This window comes from Lolium rigidum, chromosome 6, assembly GCF_022539505.1.
Source record: "Lolium rigidum isolate FL_2022 chromosome 6, APGP_CSIRO_Lrig_0.1, whole genome shotgun sequence".
Lineage (NCBI taxonomy): Eukaryota > Viridiplantae > Streptophyta > Magnoliopsida > Poales > Poaceae > Lolium > Lolium rigidum.
This window is the reverse complement of record NC_061513.1, coordinates 257,385,371-257,400,279: the sequence shown is the minus strand read 5'-3', so window position 1 is coordinate 257,400,279 and position 14,909 is coordinate 257,385,371.

Below are 14,909 nucleotides of genomic sequence, written 5' to 3'. Positions count from 1 at the left end.
AGTCCGAGAATGTGGCCACCCTTGTGGAGACTTTGCAAAGTCCTCATGTTGACATGGGCTAGGCGGCGATGCCATAACCAACCCTTGTCACCTTTGGCGAATAGGCAAAGAGCGGAAGATGTTGTCTTTCCGGAGAAATCAACAACATATAATCCGTTCTCTACATATCCAACAAAAGCTACACGGAGTGTCTTGCTCCATAAGAGGACCACCATATGTTCATCAAAGAATGTACATAGACCCATGCGAGAAATTTGATGAACGGAGAGTAAATTATAACCAAGGGTCTCGACAAGGAGGACATTCACAAGTGAGATGTCGGGTGTTACCACCACCTTTCCAAGACCCAATACCTTAGAGCACATGTTGTCGCCATATGATAAGGTAGAGTAGGTAGGCTCGAGGTCGACAACAATATTCTTGCTTCCGATCATATGACTTGTGGCTCCACTATCAACCACACATTTAGCACCACCGGAAGCATAGTCCTACAAGAAATCAAGTCTTGGATTTAGGTACCCATTTTTCAATGGGTCCTAACATGTTAGTAACAAGGGATTTGGGAACCCAAATAGTCCAATCGACATTGTCCTTTTGAGGACCAATAAAGCGGGCACGAATATGTCCATAGTAATCAACAAAAAGAACATGAGAAGGGTTGTTAGAGCCGGCGAAACCCTTCGTGGCGGAGTTGGGTACTCCATCCCTTCTTGAGCTAGGATCGCTCTCCTCAAGGTTGATCTCCATGTTCTCCTTGTTCTTCTTCTTCTTGGTCCTCTTGTTTCTCTTCCTCTTTGGCTTGGTAGCTACTCCTCCTTCATTGCAAGAGCTCTCTTTGGCTCCAATGGCTCCTTCCAAGTACTTGGTTTGAACTTGGAGTCTATCAATCTTGGCCTTCAAACGATTGACTTCATCTTCATGCTCCGGGTGTGGATGACAAATAGCAAACACTTGGACTTCCTTTGCTTTGTTCACCCGGAAATGTTCCATCAAAGCTTCTTCTTGGAGTGCATTCATCTTCATGAGCATACGCTTGTCACTCTCTAGCTTGGCAATGTCACTTTCATGAGTGCCGCACGCACGGTCCTTGCTCAAAGGAAAATACTCCTTCAATGCTTCCTCTTGCATGGAATTGACCTCCATGAGCTTGGTTTCCCTTCTCTTTAAGGCGGCTATTTCTTCCTCATGATCACAACAAGTGGCCTTCTCTTTGCTCATACGGAGACATTCCACCAAAGACTCTTCTTGCATGCTACTCAAATTCAATAGCTTGGCCTTGGTGGTCTCAAGAGTGGCAATTTCTTCTTCATGATTGCAACATGAGGTCTTCTCCTTGCACAAGCGGTAATATTCATCCAAGACTTCTTCTTGAAGAGCATTGACCTCCAAGAGAAGAGCATTGTGCTTTCTCAAAGAAGTAACTTGATCAACAAGCTCGTCATGGCAAGCTTTGGGGTCTTCATTGTCTTTCTCTTTGTTAGCTTCCTCAAGAGAGAGCATCTTCTTTTTGAGCTCACCCATCAAACCAAGAGCATGGTCTCGGTCCTTGATGAGTTGGGAGACAATAGCCTTATTGGAGTCTTCAAGGACGATGACACTAGCTTCAAGAGACATGCGCAGATTTTGTTCATCTTCAAGCTCTTCTTTGAGGGAGGCAATCTCATTTGCCGCTTCCCTTTCCAATCTCTCCTTCTCCTCTATGAGGTCTTGTGCCGCACCAAGTTGGCTCAAGAGAGCCCCAACATGAGTCTTGGTATCCCCTTGCATGTTAGTGAGAAAAGAATCCAAACCCATAATCTCATGTTGAATGGTGAGACTAGTGGCATCATCAATACATAAGGCATTAGTCGAGGATGATGTTTTGGAAGGGGATTTTACCTCCGTGGATACCTTTGCCATAAGGCAACGAGCATTGTTGGTGACGAGGTTCTCATTTGGAGAGTCAAAGAGAGAGATGGGGGGAGTGGTAATGGCGATGGCGGCCACTCCCTCTCCTTCCTTGTTGGAGTTCTTGTCCCCATGTTCTTCATCCTCATCGGAAGAGTATTTTTCTCGAATGATGAAGGCTCTTGGCTTCTTGGTGAAGGAGACCTTGTCGTCATCGGACTTGGGGGAGAACTTGGAGAATCCTTTGGAGAATGACTTGAATTTTTCCTTGCGGATAAGCCTTCCACCATGATCTTCTCTTCTCTCAAACATACAATCCGCGACAAAATGACTCTTGTCGCCGCAATTGTAGCATGTTCTTCCCTTTTGCCCTTCCCTTGGGCTCTTGGAGAAACTTCTTGGAGAATCACGTGATCTTCTTGGTCTTGTGCTTCGGGACTTGTTTCCATCCCAAAATCTCTTGGCGGCGAGAGCCATGTGCTCATGATAATTGAACTTGAGATCATCCGGTCCCCACTCAACGGGATCCTCATCGCTTTCACTCGCCTCATGCACCTTCATCTTCAATGCAAGGTTGCGCTTGCGTGTGTTGTGGGCACGAGCAACAAGTTCCTCCGCATTCTTCTTGGAGATGTCCAAAGCGATGACTTCGCTAAGAACTTCATCGGATGTCATAGCACGGAAGGAGGCATTTTGGCGGATGGTCGTCAACTTCACTTCCTCATAAGGGAGGAGAGCGTTGTAGAACTTGCGCTTGATCCATTGGTCATCCACAAACGTTGGTCCAATATCTTGCATTTGTACGGCTAGAGCGATGAGGCGCCGGTACATTTCTTCGGGCGTCTCTCCTTCAATCATGACGAAGTTGTCGGCCATGTTGTTCACTTCATCGAAATGTGAGCTTTGGATGCTCGCATTTCCAAGGAAGAGCTTGTCGAGTTTATCCCATGCTTCTTTGGCGGTCTTGAGCGAGCGGATATGAGCGCGATCCTTTGGCGTGACGGCCATGTGAATCATGTTGATGGCGGTGGCGTTGAGTTGGTCGTCCACCACATCTCTCCTTGTAAAGTTCTTTGGGTCTCTTGGTGAATAACCTTCCTCAATGATGCGCCAAAGCTCGGTAGACGCGCTGCGCACATGAGATTTCATCAAGAATTGCCAATTTCCAAAATTATTTGACTCAAGTAATGGTGGTGAACCATGCGACAAGATATGTGGCATAGGGATTGGAACGTTTACGGTGTAATCACTTGGTGGTGGCACCTCATGATAACCCCCTAGACGTTCCGCAACCGGTGTCTCATCCTTCCCCTTTGTTGAAGTGCCGGTCTCTCCAATCCCTTCCTTTTGTGGGTCTTTTATCGCTTGCGCGACAAAATCAACAAGAGGAAAGGAGTTATCTTTTGGTGGGAGATCCTCGGCACTTTCTTTAGGATCAACACTAGGGTTTGGTTTTTGAGCAACCAACTCCATCATCATTGCCTTCATTTGCTAACGATGGATGACTCCAATTTCTTGAGGTCATCCAACATAGCCGTTGTGGTATTGATGGGAGATGATGGAGCGAGTGGCACAAGGGAAGGTGACCCATTCGCCACACCCTCTCCTTGTTCGGCCATTTCTTAGGCGGTAAAGCCCGAGCAAGAAAACCTTGCTCTGATACCAATTGAATGGATCGTAGCGAACAAGAGGGGGGGTGAATGGTTGCTACGTCAAGTTTTAGCCTTTTTCAATTTTAGTGCAACGGAAGGTAAAGGTGATTGATACGTCCCCGACGTATCCATAATTTCTGTCGTTCCATGCTTGTTTTATGACAATACTTACATGTTTTGCTTGCACTTTATGATGTTTTTATGCGTTTTCCGGAACTAACCTATTAACAAGATGCCACGAGTGCCGGTTCCTGTTTTCTGCTGTTTTTGGTTCCGGAAAGGCTGTTCGGGCAATATTCTCGGAATTGGACGAAATCAACGCCAAACCTCCTATTTTTCCCGGAAGGCTCCAGAACACCGAAGAAGAGTCGGAGAGGGGCCAGGGGGCCACCACACCACATGGCGGCGCGGGCCAGACCCTGGCCACGCCGGCCTAGGGTGTGGCGCCCCCAGGTGCCCCCCTGCGCCGCCTCTTCGCCTATAAAACCCCTTTCGACCTAAAAACACCGTACCACTTGACGAAACTCCAGAAAGACTCCAGGGGCGCCGCCACCATCGCGAAACTCCAATTCGGGGACAGAAGTCTCGTCCCGGCACCCTGCCGGGACAGGGAAGTGCCCCGGAAGCCATCTCCATCAACGCCATCGCCTCCATCATGCTCCGTGAGTAGTTCCCCCATGGACTACGGGTTCTAGCTCGTAGCTAGTTGGTATTCTCTCCCCCATGTACTTCAATACAATGATCTCATGAGCTGCCTTACATGATTGAGATTCATCTGATGTAATCCGTGTTGTGTTTGTCGGGATCCGATGGATTGTTACATTATGATTGTCTATCTACAAAGTTTATGAAGTTATTGTTGCTGCAATCTTGTTATGCTTAATGCTTGTCACTAGGGCCCGAGTGGCATGATCTTAGATTTGAGCTCTATAATTATTGCTTAGATTGTATCTACAAGTTGTATGCACATGTCACTGTCCGGAACCAAAGGCCCCGAAGTGACAAATCGGGACCACCGGCGGGGATGGCGGTGATGTGAGGGACACATGTTTTCACGGAGTGTTAATGCTTTGCTCCGGTCCTCTATTAAAAGGAGTACCTTAATATCCAGTAGTTTCCCTTGAGGACCGGCTGCCACCGGCTGGTAGGACAATAGATGTTGTGCAAGTTTCTCATTGCGAGCACGTACGACTAAATATGGAAAACATGCCTACATGATTAATGAATTGATGTTCTTTCTTAATGCCTTATCAATCCTATCAATTGCCCAAGCTGTAATTTGTTCACCCAACACTTGTCACTTGTTATTGGAGAGTTGCCACTAGTGTAGATAGCTGGGAACCCCGGTCCATCTTTCATCATCATATACTCGTTCTACATGTCAACTATTTTCTCGGTACCATTGCTCTCATATTACTACTACTGCTGCCGTATTACTGTTACTACTGCTCTCATATTACTTGCTACTTTCACGTCACCCCTGTTGCTAGTGCTTTTCCGAGTGCAGCTGAATTGACAACTCGGTTGTTAAGGCTTATAAGTATTCTTTACCTCCCCTTGTGTCGAATCAATAAATTTGGGTTTTACTTCCCTCGAAGACTGTTGCGATCCCCTATACTTGTGGGTCATCAAGACTATTTTCTGGCGCCGTTGCCGGGGAGGCATAGCTCTACTCATAAGTTCACCTGGGGAGTACACTCTACCTCTCCCTCCGCTTTTATTTTATTTTGTCTTGCTAGTTTATTTCTGTCTAGTTTATTTGTGCTTAGTTTATTTCTGTCTAGTATTATTTTGCGTAGTTTACTTTTGCCTAGTTACTTTTTGTCTTGTTTTATTTTCCTCATATACCCAAAAATCTATAAAAATTTGAAAAACCTAAAAATTAAAAACTGCTGTTATGGGAGAACCAACAACCTACTTGGAGCTTATAGAATGTTATAATAATTATAGAGAATCAAGAACTGGTAAAATAATGAGTGCTATGATAGAAAAATTGAATACAATGGCTAGAATCTTGCTTAGACGTCATGATATAAACTGTTGCTCTCAACATGATACTAAACATCTTAAATTTCAATGTGGCTTTAGTGAGGAATTTTTAATTAAGAACTATAATCGGAATTGCTATATTCATTATGGGTTCGAAGAGGTAGAACAATTTGTCTTATTTATGGGAGCCTCCGAGATAGAATCCTTCATGGTTGAGAATTATGAAACTTGTGCTATTTGTAAGGACCTTAAAGATTATGTCTCTACTATCCTTAATTCTTGCATAGAATGCTACAGTAGGAATCCGTATATCCTTGATTATAAAGAGAGACACATTAATGCACAAGAATGCACTCACAATTTGCGGGAACCGGTGGAAGAAGAAATTGATGAACCTCGAAAGCTCATTGGATGAAAAAGAGGAGGAAATTGATGAACCTGAAAGCTCATTGGATGAAAAAGAAGAGGAGAGTGATGCACAAAAGGAGGAAGAATGGATTAGCTACCCATGCCAACCTTCTAATGAGAGTAACTCTTCATCTCTTACACTATTTGATTGTCCTCCATGCTTACCGAAAGAGGTTGAATGTTATGTTCCTGTGGATTCTCTTGAAATATTTCCTATAAGTAAAACTTGTGAGAATAATTATGCTACTGTTATATATGATAATCCATGCTACTTTGATAAATCTTATGATAATGCTTTGTTTGTGCACGATGTCGAAATGCATGGTACTAAAGAATTTTGCTTAGCAAATGCTTATGATAAAGCTCTAGATGATGGTCCTATGTTACTTGATAATATTAATTGTACTACTAATGAAAATGGGATTGGAGAGTTCTTGACATTATCTAGGTGTCCCATATCTCTTGAGATTGATCATTCATCTTGCTATATTATTGATAAAAGTGTGTTCGAAAGTTTTAATTCCACTATTTTTGAGCTTGATAAAAATTATATGTTTGTGGATCATGAAAAGTATGCTGCATGTGATAGTTATATTGTTGAGTTTATTCATGAAGCTACTGAAAATTATTATGAGAGAGGAAAATATGGTTGTAGAAATTTGCATGGTACTAAAACACCTCTCTATATGCTTAAAATTTTGAAGTTACACTTGTTTTATCTTCCTATGCTTGTTACTTTGCTCTTCATGAACTTGTTTATTTACAAGATTCCTTTTCATAGGAAGCATGTTAGGCTTAAATGTGTTTTGAATTTGCCTCTTGATGCTCTCTTTTGCTTCAAATACTATTTCTTGCGAGTGCATCATTAAAACTGCTTGAGCCCATCTTAATGGCTATAAAGAAAAGAACTTCTTGGGAGATAACCCATGTGTTATTTTGCTACAGTACTTTGTTTTATATTTGTGTCTTGGAAGTTGTTTACTACTGTAGCAACCTCTCCTTATCTTAGTTTTGTGTTTTGTTGTGCCAAGTGAAGCCTCTAATCGAAGGTTGATACTAGATTTGGATTTCTGCGCAGAAACAAATTTCTATCTGTCACGAATCTGGGCATATTTCTCTGTAGGAAACTCAGAAAAATCTGCCAATTTACGTGCGTGATCCTCAGATATGTACGCAACTTTCATTAGTTTTGAGTTTTCTGATTTGAGCAACGGAAGTACCATTTTAAAATTCGTGTTTACTGGCTGTTCTATTTTTGGCAGATTCTGTCTCTGTTTTTTGCATTGTCTCTTGTGGACTTTATGTGAGGCTTTCTAGACGTGGAGAGCTGTAGCTAATGTTTTATTGAGTTCTTGCAATGTGTCACTACAGGACCAAGGTGGATTCAAGTTTTTTGAGTACTAACCCCTCTAATGAAGTTTATGAGAAGTTTGGTGTGAAGGAAGTTTTCAAGGGTCAAGAGAGGAGGATGATATATGATCAAGAAGAGTGAAAAGCCTAAGCTTGGGGATGCCCCGTGGTTCATCCCTGCATATTTCAAGAAGACTCAAGCGTCTAAGCTTGGGGATGCCCAAGGCATCCCCTTCTTCATCAACTTATCAGGTTTCTTCTATTGAAACTATATTTTTATTCGGTTACATCTTATGTGCTTTACTTGGAGCGTATGTGTGTTTTTATTTTTGTTTGTGTTTGAATAAAGATGGATCCTAGCAATCCTTGTTTGGGAGAGAGACACGCTCCGCTTTTTCATATGAACACTTGTTCTTCGTTTTACTTTTAATGTTCAATGAATAAAAGTTGGAAGCTACAATATTTATCTTTATTTGGTTGGGAAAAGAAAATGCCTCATATGTCTTGGATAATTTGATACTTGCCAATTGTTTTGAGCTCTCAAGTAGATCATAAGTTTTTGCATGTAGTTTAAACCTATTAGTGGAGAACTACCGTAGAGCTTGTTAAAAATTGGTTTGCATAATTGATCTCTCTTAAGGTCTAGATATTTTCTGGTAAAAGTGTTTGAGCAACAAGGAAGACAGTGTAGAGTATTATAATGCTTGCAATATGTTCTTATGTAAGTTTTGTTGTACCGGTTCATACTTGTGTTTGCTTCAAACAACCTTGCTAGCCTAAACCTTGTACTGAGAGGGAATACTTCTCGTGCATCCAAAACCTTGAGCCAAAACCTATGCCATCTGTGTCCACCATACCTACCTACTATGTGGTATTTTCTGCCATTCCAAAGTAAATTGCTTGAGTGCTACCTTTAAACAATTCAAAATTTATTACCTCTGATTTGTGTCAATGTTTTATAGCTCATGAGGAAGTATGTGGTGTTTATCTTTCAATCTTGTTGGGCAACTTTCACCAATGGATTAGTGGCTTCATCCGCTTATCCAATAATTTTGCAAAAAGAGCTGGCAATGGGATTCCCAGTCCCAAATTAATTAACAAAAAAAAGACACTCCTCCATGGGTGATTGTTGGACGGCACCCGAGGATTCGGTTAGCCATGGCTTGTGTAAGCAAAGGTGGGGAGGAGTGTCATCATAATAAAACTAAAATAAAAGGGCACTCCTTCATGGTATGAGATTGTTGGCAGGCACCCGAGGATTACGTTAGCCATGGTTTGTGAAAGAAAGGTTGGAAGGAGTGCCACCCAAAAATAAAAATAATTCATGGGAGCCGCTCTTGAAGGTTTGTCTAGCAAGGGGGTTAGAGTGCCCACTACCATTCGTTGACAACAACAAACACCTCTCAAAATTTTACTTTTATGCTCTCTATATGTTTTCAAAACCAGAGCTCTAGCACAAATATAGCAATCGATGCTTCCCTCGTAGAAGGGCCATTCTTTTACTTTTATGTTGAGTCAGTTACCTAATTCCTTCCACCTTAGAAGCAAACACTTGTGTCAAGCTGTGCATTGATTCTTACATACTTGCATATTTGCATTCATCATATTACTCTATGTTGACAATATCCATGAGATATACATGTTGAAAGTTGAAAGCAACCGCTGAAACTTATATCCTCCTTTGTGTTGCTTCGATGCCTTTACTATGAACTTATTGCTTTATGAGTTAACTCTTGTGCAAGACTTTTGATGCTTGTCTTGAAAGTACTATTCATGAAAAGTTTTGCTATATGTTATCTATTTGTTAGCAAATATAGATCATTGCCTTGAGTCACTTTATTTCATATGCTTTGTAATAGTATGATCAAGGTTATGTAAGTAGCATGTCACTTCAGAAATTACTCTTTTTATCGTTTACCTACTCGAGGACGAGCAGGAACTAAGCTTGGGGATGCTGATACGTCCCCGACGTATCCATAATTTCTGTCGTTCCATGCTTGTTTTATGACAATACTTACATGTTTTGCTTGCACTTTATGATGTTTTTATGCGTTTTCCGGAACTAACCTATTAACAAGATGCCACAGTGCAGTTCCTGTTTTCTGCTGTTTTTGGTTCCAGAAAGGCTGTTCGGGCAATATTCTCGGAATTGGACGAAATCAACGCCAAACCTCATATTTTTCCCGGAAGGCTCCAGAACACCGAAGAAGAGTCGGAGAGGGGCCAGGGGCCACCACACCACATGGCGGCGCGGGCCGGACCCGGCCGCGCCGGCCTAGGGTGTGGCGCCCCGAGTGCCCCCTGCGCCGCCTCTTCGCCTATAAAACCCCTTTCGACCTAAAAACACCGTACCACTTGACGAAACTCCGAGAAAGACTCCAGGGCGCCGCCACCATCGCGAAACTCCAATTCGGGGGACGAAGTCTCCGTCCCGGCACCTCGCCGGGACGGGGAAGTGCCCCGGAAGCCATCTCCATCAACGCCATCGCCTCCATCATGCTCCGTGAGTAGTTCCCCCATGGACTACGGGTTCTAGCTGTAGCTAGTTGGTATTCTCTCCCCCATGTACTTCAATACAATGATCTCATGAGCTGCCTTACATGATTGAGATTCATCTGATGTAATCGGTGTTGTGTTTGTCGGGATCCGATGGATTGTTACATTATGATTGTCTATCTACAAAGTTTATGAAGTATTGTTGCTGCAATCTTGTTATGCTTAATGCTTGTCACTAGGGCCCGAGTGGCATGATCTTAGATTTGAGCTCTATAATTATTGCTTAGATTGTATCTACAAGTTGTATGCACATGTCACTGTCCGGAACCAAAGGCCCCGAAGTGACGCAATCGGGACAACCGGAGGGGATGGCGGTGATGTGAGGGACACATGTTTTCACGGAGTGTTAATGCTTTGCTCCGGTGCTCTATTAAAAGGAGTACCTTAATATCCGAGTAGTTTCCCTTGAGGCCCGGCTGCCACCGGCTGGTAGGACAATAGATGTTGTGCAAGTTTCTCATTGCGAGCACGTACGACTAAATATGGAAAACATGCCTACATGATTAATGAATTGATGTTCTTTCTTAATGCCTTATCAATCCTATCAATTGCCCAACTGTAATTTGTTCACCCAACACTTGTCACTTGTTATTGGAGAGTTGCCACTAGTGTAGATAGCTGGGAACCCCGATCCATCTTTCATCATCATATACTCGTTCTACATGTCAACTATTTTCTGGTACCATTGCTCTCATATTACTACTACTGCTGCTGTGTTACTGTTACTACTGCTCTCATATTACTGCTACTTTCACATCACCCCTGTTGCTAGTGCTTTTCCAGGTGCAGCTGAATTGACAACTCAGTTGTTAAGGCTTATAAGTATTCTTTACCTCCCCTTGTGTCGAATCAATAAATTTGGGTTTTACTTCCCTCGAAGACTGTTGCGATCCCCTATACTTGTGGGTCATCAGTGATTGCTTTAGTGGTGTTGGTTATCCTACAATGATCCTAGAACAAGTGCAACAAGTAAAGGAACAACACAAGATACTAAGAGTAAGGAGCGGGACAACCGGAGGGCGCGGAGACGAGACGAGGTTTGTTGTCGCAGTTCCTCCCACAAAAGGGAGTACGTCTGTGTTGAGGAGGTGCTAGCCTCACACAAGAGGCTAGACGGCCACACCACGAAGGAAGGCCTCACCTTCTTCCTCGAGAGAGCTCCACAAAGGTGCTCCCCCTTCTCCACTAAGGCACCAGTCGAGGCGGTGATTCCTTCACAAGGTTGGGGCGAGCTCCACACCAGAAGGAGGCTCCCAACAATCCATGGAGCTAGTAGAACACCAAGCTAGCCTCCATGGATGCACTTCTTCCAATGTCCCACAATAGGAACCCTACCACCAAGGTCCACTAAGGAATAGCAAGGATTGGTGAAATCTCTCTTGGTAGAACTATAGATCGGGGTCTCCTCCACCACTCCTCAAAATTTGGGCAAGATTGGTTGGATGGTTGGGGAGATCCTCAAGGATTAAGCTCGGCAACAATGGAGGAGAGAGAGAGAAGAGATAAGAAACGAGCTAGGGAAGAAGGAGCCTTTAAATAGGCTCCTCCAAATCCAACCGTTATGTCCAGTTTTCGCCTAAGCGGTACTACCGCTTTGGGAAGCGGTACTACCGCTCTGAGTTTGAAATTCCCCAGATCTGGTCCACGTGGATGCAGAGCGGTACTACCGCTAGAGGTACCGCAATGGGGTCCAAACCTTACTGGATCCAAAGCGGTACCAGAGCGGTACCAAAGCGGTACTGCCGTAACTTAGTTACGGTACCTGGGCGGTACCATGGGCGGTACTACCGCTCCAGGTACCGCAGAGGTACCGCAACTCGTACTGGGGGACAAATCAGCTCAGAACTCAGAGCGGTATCGTGGGGCGGTACCTATAGGGGTAGCGGTACTACCGCTACAGGTACCGGTAGTACCGGCCTGGCTAAAACTGGTTTTCTCCTCTTTTTTCTCCAGCCATGTCACCTCGCTAACACACAAAAAACCAGCAAACCTATGACTACCTATAACTACGCTTCAGTCCTCCGATCTTGACGTGTCCAACGAGGTCACCGTGCATTTGCAAATCTAGCAATGATACTCAAAACACACGGTTAGATAACTCAAGTGTTGTCATCAAACACACAAAACATGGGGTTTAGACTCAGCATGCTGCGGGAGCGCTTCGTTCGATCTCCCGCGCGGGAGAGCTGGCCAGCGTTGACCTGCTCGATCCCCACGCGGGTACAGCTCCCGCCTGAGTTCGCTCGCCCCCATGCGCCAACACGCTGCACGCTATGCTGGCCCCGCGCTGGCCCCACCTGCCCTGCCACTGCTGCCACGATCTGCTGCATGCTGCGCCGCCACTCTGCTTCGCTGTCCCATCTCGCTTTCGCACAGTTCTGATTTCCGAGTTTTGGTACAAGCGGTAGTACCGCTCCGCGGAGCGGTACTACCGGTTTGGGCCTACACTTTGACCGTTTTCTGCACAGTTTTGGCGCAAACGGTAGTACCGCTTTGACAAGCGGTAGTACCGCTCGGGCGCGAATCTGACCGTTTTCTCAGCCCCAACAGCTATATTTTGGGCCCCCTATTTATACCTCTCTTCCACCTCTGACCCAAACACTTCTTCCCCTCCACTCTCTCTCCTTCATTGTTGACCTTGAGTTCTTTCTTCCTCCTCTTGATCCCCCACTATTTGTTGCATATTTTTGGGGGAAAGGAGAGAGGAGATCTAGATCTAGAGCTTCACCAATTAAATCCCTCTCCAAGTGAGGGGATCTTGCTAGATCTAGATCTTGGAGTTGCTTGGTGTTTCTCCACATATTTGTTCTTCCTCCCTTATTCCCCCAATAGCTTTTGTAGCTTTGTCGGAATTTGGGAGAGAAGAACTTGGGCATCTTAGTGGTGTTCTTAGCCATTGCATTAGGTGCATCGGTTTGGGTTCTCTCCGGGGTTTCGGTCTCGTAGAGGACGTGTTTGATCTTAGTGGTGTTCTTGGAGCCTTTTGTGGCCTTGGAGCCTTTTGTGGCCTTGTAGCCTTTGTGGCCTTGTCGTCTTTGTGGCGTTGTTGCCTTTGTGGTGTGGTAGCCTTAGTGAAGTTGTTGCCTTAGTGGAGTGTGGTAGCCTTTGTGGTTTTGGTGCCGGTTGTGGCGCGGTGGTGTCTTGGTGGCCTTGTCGCCGGTGTGGCGTGTTGTAGCCTCTTGTGGCCTTGTACTTGAGAGCCTCCGTGTTGTGGAGTTGCCTCAAGCTTGATACTTGGGTTTGTCCCAAGCTTGTACGGGTTCGGTGACCACCCTCAAGGATCCCTTAGTGGATCGAGGCATTCCTCCTTGGAGGAAGGGCTCGAGGAGAATACGGTGGCCCTAGTTGGCTTCTTGGAGTGCCTCGTGCCTCCACACCGCTCCAACGGAGACGTAGCACCCTTGGGTGTGAACTTCGGGATACATCGTCGTCTCCTCGTGCACTGGTTACTTCTCAACCCGAGCTCCGTTACCTATGCGCTTTACATTGTGATATCTATCTTGCTTGATGTGCTATACCTATCTTGTCATCACCTTGTTGCTCATCATGCTAGCATAGGTTGTTGGAGCACGTAGGCAAAGCCCTAGTTGATAGGCTTTAAGCTAAACTAGTAAACACTTAGTTTTATTCTGCTCAGTTTAGCTCTCAAGTAGAAGTTTTTATATACCGCCTATTCACCCCCCCCCCCTCTAGGCGACGTCCTAGTACATTCAATGTGTAGTGATCTATTATTTACAACTATTGTTATCTATGTTGCTTTACAAGAAAAAATTAGCTACAACAAATTAACGTTGCCGATGAACCAGCTAAACTAATTATTTTAGTTAAGTTATGCATATTAGACTTTTTATGTCACACCTTTAACTCTACAATGAATCAAAGCAATGGTAACATCGGTAGAGGAGATACAGCTGTAATAGTGATAGAAACGAGACAAAACATGATTCAACTATAACAATGATATTAGCGAGACAAGACGGTAATCGCGATAGAAGTGATATGAATCACTGAGATTTCATGGGTACAGAAAATCACGCCTAATGTATCTTATACTCCTTCCGATTCGCAATAATTGTTGCGGCTTTGATTCATAACTTTGTTTATGATGGTGTAAAAATAAAATAGAAAAATAAACGCTTTGCAAAAGACAACAACACATATGAAAAAACTTATAAACCCACCACCATGCCTATCACACAGTGTCGAAACACAAAGCGGCGGCGAGGCGAAGCTCGCAAGCAATCCGTCTAGTGTCCTGAATACTCGTGTAAAGTTTTGGTAAAAATTGGTTGTATTTTGAGCTACAGGAAAAAAAAACAAATTTGTAAATGTGTATAGGGACATATAATTTTCAGAAATTTGTTTTTTTATAGCTCAAAATACAACATATTTTTCTACAAAATTTGTATCGTACATTCGAAACATTTGTATGTACGTGCGTATTTAATTTTATTTTTTTTGAATAAAAAAAATGATTTTCAAAACTCAGGGTCCTAGGGTTTAGGTGCTAAAGACACTTTCCGCAAAATATACCGTTCATCGAACGATGGTGCATCACGGAACAGCAGTACGTGCAACAGCTGCTTGCGACTGTTGGCGTTTCGTGTGCAGTAGCTTCAGTATTTTAGTCTGGAAGCGAGGTTAGAATAGAAATTCCGATCGGATTGATAGTCAGCGCCGAACACTCCTCCCTGTCGAGTCCCGATGTTTCCAATTATGGAGTGGACATGGATTCTCTATTCCGAAATCTCCTTTCTGCTTGCTCCCGTGCAGTACAATCAACAAGCGTTGCCAGCTATTGATACAAGATTTCGATTATACAATTAGGTAATTCGAAGAAGGTACTGCAGGTCTGTCTTCTCAGGTAGGTTGGTTCGAAAGTTTAGAGTGCTTCACAGACAGGAAGAACAAAAGCAGGGAGACCACACAACACTTGCCTTCTATCGGCACAGAACTGTAGTGCCATCAAGGCCAAGGGAACCATTGGCAAGTTGCCGGGAACTATTCAGTCTGATTGTCAGGCATCTTATTACACAAGTGGCCTATGTGGTAACAACAAGCATCCTA